Source organism: Octopus sinensis, linkage group LG4 (assembly GCF_006345805.1).
Source record: "Octopus sinensis linkage group LG4, ASM634580v1, whole genome shotgun sequence".
Lineage (NCBI taxonomy): Eukaryota > Metazoa > Mollusca > Cephalopoda > Octopoda > Octopodidae > Octopus > Octopus sinensis.
The window spans coordinates 93,740,009-93,745,008 of NC_043000.1; the positions used below are offsets into that span (position 1 = coordinate 93,740,009).

Here is a 5,000-nt window from a genome sequence, read left to right on the forward strand (position 1 = left end):
ATGATGATGATGATGATGATAATCATCATCATCATCACCACCGCTAATCCTTATAAGTCCTAACAATCAACCAGCCACTACCAGTATAGGGGAGCCAGCTGAATGCATTTCCAGTTTTACCCCTATCTTCATTGTTCATATTTCCAGATAAACCTCTATTTGTTTATTGTTCTGTCTTTGTTCTTCAACAAACTAAATACTGTTGCTCATCTTTCATCCTTAGATTAAATTCTATGCATTTGTTTATTTATTTATTTATCTATTTTGTGTTTTCTTTAAATTATCTTATTATCAGGCTTTAATCTACCCATCCCACCCACCCACAACTAGTCTTTATTCTAAGCAAGATATAAATTTTTTTTGTGTAAAACAAAGGCAAGAATGAAGAAATACTCATCAGATATGAATTTCTTTCCATCAAAATAAGAATAGTTATCTGTTAATTTTGAAATTTATCTGTTTTTCTGTATTTGGTATGATAATGGATATTAGGATTTTGATTTAGTACAAATGAAGGGTGTCTGACTTCACAGTATTCCACACTGCAATGTAAATGTAAATATCTCCCAATACTTGAGAGACTTCAGGAACTACTGCTCAGCCCCATTATCAGGAAAATCAGAGAAAAGTTTATAATTTCTTCAAGAATTTATTGTGAATTCACTGTGAACAAATTGTATTCCGTGTCAGTCTAGCTGTCTTCTTTCCACATAATGAATATGGAATGGTTGAAGGTGACTCATCCCCGTTCATCTGGTTTTGACCCTCTTGTTATCATAATTTCCAGTGAAATACATTGCTTTATTTTTTTTGAAAATAATAAAGAATTTAGTAAAATAACTTTAGCTGGTATTTGCATCATAGATTCTTTTTAATTCTGATACAAGGCCAGCAATGGAAAGGTTCAGTTGATTACATTGACTCCAGAATTCCATCACAGTGATAGTTTCTTTTAATAACCCTGAAAGGATGAAAGGCAGTGTTTACTTTGATGGGATTTGAATACAGAACATAAAGGGCTGGAAGAAATGCCACAAAGCATTTTGACCAACACACTAATGTGTTGGTCAGTTTATTCAGGGTTTGTTTATTTTCGTTGTTATTGTTGTTTTTTTTTCATTTTTGTTATATACCCATTTTATTTGTTTTAAAGATTTTTCTTTTGCATATTTTAAAAGGATTTACCTTTTTGACACCATTCTGTCTGGGACCACCCCTGGTTCTATGATATAAACTTCATGCTTAAGCTTCTGTTACTACATTCCTGTTTAAATTTACTGCCGTTATCACAATCAATTTTTGAAAATAATGAGGTATTTAGTTAAATAACTATCATTATTATTATTATTATTATTATTATTATTATTATTATTATTATTATTGTTATTATGAAGTGGGTGGCGAGCTGGCTGAACTGTTAGCATTCTGTCCATCTTTGTATTCTGAGTTCAAATTTCCCCAAGGCTGACTTTGCCTTTTGGAAGTGATAAAATAAGTACCAGTTATGCACTGGGGTTGATGTAATTGACTTAACTCCTTCCCCTGAAATTGCTGGCCTTGTGCCAAAATCAGAAACCATTATAATCATTATGAAGCTGATGTTTGGAACATAGATTAGCATAAAATTTTGCTTAAAGATTTTTAATTTAAATCACTCTAAAACAAGAAGTTTATATCATAGAACTTAGGGGCAGTGTCAGGCAAGTTGATCTCAACAAACTTAAAGTGATTTAAATTAAAACTGTTCATGAAAATTTCACAGTTTGTGTTCCAAACACCAGTTTAATAATGCCAAAATTATGTTGCTAAAACCTTCATTATTTTCAGAATTAATTAAAACAAAAGCCGCGTGTTTCAACAAAAATATGGTAACAAAAGGGTTAAAAGAATTTCACAAAACTGAATAATATAATGAAAAAGAAAAACAAAAACACAATCCACTGAATAATTTTCTTAATTGTTGCATTCATAATAGCAAATAAGTTTTTCTTAGATTTGTAAACAATACTGCTTAATCAAATGTTAAAAAGATAATTTTTTTCAAACGATGCAAACATACTTCTTTCATATTCCTCAGAGGAGTCTTAACGATGGTACTTAATTGTAACCATTTTCCATGTAGTTTTGCACTTAGTTTAGTTGGAAGCAAAACAAACTGGAGTCCATAGAAATTAGTGTTGGTAGTCATCAGCCAGAATCAGTTAATATTACTTTCAATAGTCAATAAGTTTGTGTGCCAGGAGAAAGATATTTTAATTAGTTATTTTTACAACCCAATAGATTAGATGAGTTATCTCAGTAATATAAGGAACACCTACTTTATAGGTTTCAGTGCTGCATGTCTTTTTTCCCCTTTTTTTTGTATTTTTGTGACTTATATTTATTTATTTAATTTTTTCACCCTTGAGAAAGACACTTAGTTTCACAAACCTATGTTAATTAAGAAACTTTGTACTTTCATTCCCAGTTCTTTAAGTTCGTTAATTCATTAATACTCTACTACAGAATGTTTGTATTGTGCTGATGAGCAAATTACTTTACTGTTGGCTTGCATTTTAGTTTTCCACACATAGACAGAAAACTTTAAATGTACAGAGGATAAAGCAAAGAAATGAAATTGCATATAATGTCATTTGTGCTTTTCTCATTAGCGCTATATAGGGTACAACAAAAAACAAAAACTCAGATTCTGTTTTCTTTAAATGTCTCAGTAACATGGTGTGCACTAGTCCAAACCATGTCAGGAACTAAAAAAGAAAATGATGAAATATTAGCTACATGTGTTAAGAAGCTTGCTTCCCAATCCCATGGTTCTGGGTTCAGTCACACTGTGTGCCAACTTGGGCAAGTGTCTTCTACTATAGCCTCAGGTTGACCAAAGCTTTGTGAGTGGATTTGGTAGACAGAAACTGAAAGAAGTCTGCTGTATATATATATAGTTAATCCAAACATGAAAACACAAAGAGAAAACACAACATCGCGAGGACGTGGAACAAGTATAGTATTATTGGACGCTCAGGAAAGAAGGAGGGTTTAATGTTTCGAGCGGAGCTCTTCATCAGAAACATAGGAAAAGGAAAGATCCAAAGACGGGAAGATGGAGGGAAAAAAATCGCCAATGGTACACACGTGGTCACATTATGTATATATGTATATATTTGTGTGTGTGTCTTTGTGTCTGTGTTTGTCCCCTGAAACTTAGCAGTTAGGCAAAAAGAGACTGATAGAATAAGTACCAGGCTTACAATGAATAAGTCCTGGGGGTCTTTGACTAAAAGGCAGTGCTCCAGCATGGCTGCTGTCGAATGACTGAAACAAGTAAAAGAATAAAAGGATACATGGAAACATCATTTCAACCTACTTTGCTTCATTAGTATCACACCAATGGCTATGTAAATATAAAGGGGTGGTTTACTGTTGCACCTTTTATGCATAGTGAAACAGCTTCAGCTGGGAACACCAACTGGGTCATGGCCTTAGTTCCCTAAGACTTTAGCTTTTCTGTACAAGAACTCTGCTTACTTGGCTAGCAGATATTAAACAAGCTGTATTACAAGTGAATAGATCAAGTAATCATAATGATGATTTGGATAAGAATTTAGTTTCTGCAAGAGCAAAAGATGTTGTTTTAACTGTATTACAATGCAGGCTCTGACAAGTTTTTGCCTGATATGAGGGGAAACCTGGCTGGGAATTAATACTAGTGAGGGCAGGTATTTTCAAACAATATTAAAGCTAAGGATAAAAAGCCACTTGATTAGCAATCTACAGTGCAGTGTTATTGCAAAACTAAAAAAAAAAAATTAAATAGTTTATTAGACTATCTTCTCTAATTAAAAAAAGACGATGACAAAAGTTTATCTTGTCTACTCGGACTAAGTTGTTGGATAACAAAGCGAGAAAATGCAAGTTTGTTTCCACTTTGCTGGCAGTGCGTGTTATCTTAGCTCACCTGTCAGGTGTCAAAATTTGTGGAGATAGATTTTTTAAAATGTCTCATCCTAAAATTATATTACCTAACCTAATATTGTAACCTACTTTGATAAATTATGGGTTGGATAATTAATTTGTTAGTTAGCTACTGAACCATCTTAAGGCATAGGATTACTGGATGGTTATTTAAAAGCCTGATGGATCTAAGGTCCCAATTCTCATCTATGAATGCTGCATATAGGATCCAGGGCACTGATTTGCTTGGGGTTTTTGTTACTGCTAAGACAGCCCCGGTTAGTTAATTATTTAGCTAGATAAATGTTATTGTATAAGGTATTTACTCAGGCTGATGTGAGATGCAGCTTTCAAGAGAGGAGACTAATATTGGTTTCACATTTTGGCACAGGTTCAACAATTTTGGTAGAGAGGGCAGGTTAATTACATTGACCCCAGTACTCAACTGGTACTTATTTTATCAACTCCAAAAGGATGAGAGGCAAAGTCAACTTCAGTAGAATTTAAACTCAGAATGTAAAACGCTGCTAAGCATTTTGGTCAGTGCACCACCGATTCTGTCAGCTCGCCTCCTTAGATGAGGCTAATATTATCAAATGACTACTCTTTAGTTGAATCGAAAGTTATTGTTAATAAATAGACAAAAAATATCCATGTTCTGTATGTTTATGTATGCATGTTTGTGTGCATGTGTTTATATATTTATATATAAATATCTGTTAATTTCTACATTTAATTTTTTTGTGCCAGTAAGGGTAGTACTTTTAATTGCTAATGCTTAGAATAATATTATAAATGTCATTATGCCCACAGTTGATGAAAATGATGGTCATTTCATAATTCTATACCCATTCTTAGAAACCTTAAGATCTGGGAAATCTGGGACCTATAAGAGAAGTCATCATCACCTCAACTATTTAACTTATTCTTTTATTTTCTATTATAATTGTTGTTTTTTTTCATCTTTTTGCATCCCGATGATCTTCACCATTACTGTTAACTCAAATAGAAATTACAGCAATTTCAAAATTATATATAAAAAAAAAGGGGGG

The 5,000-nt window shown here is 32.8% G+C and overlaps 1 protein-coding gene across 6 annotated transcripts in view; it reads left to right on the forward strand.

Moving 5' to 3' along the window:
* Positions 1–5,000, forward strand: part of LOC115211031 (myocyte-specific enhancer factor 2C) — a 226,189-nt gene that overhangs the window by 148,722 nt on the left and 72,467 nt on the right. The window lies entirely within an intron of this gene.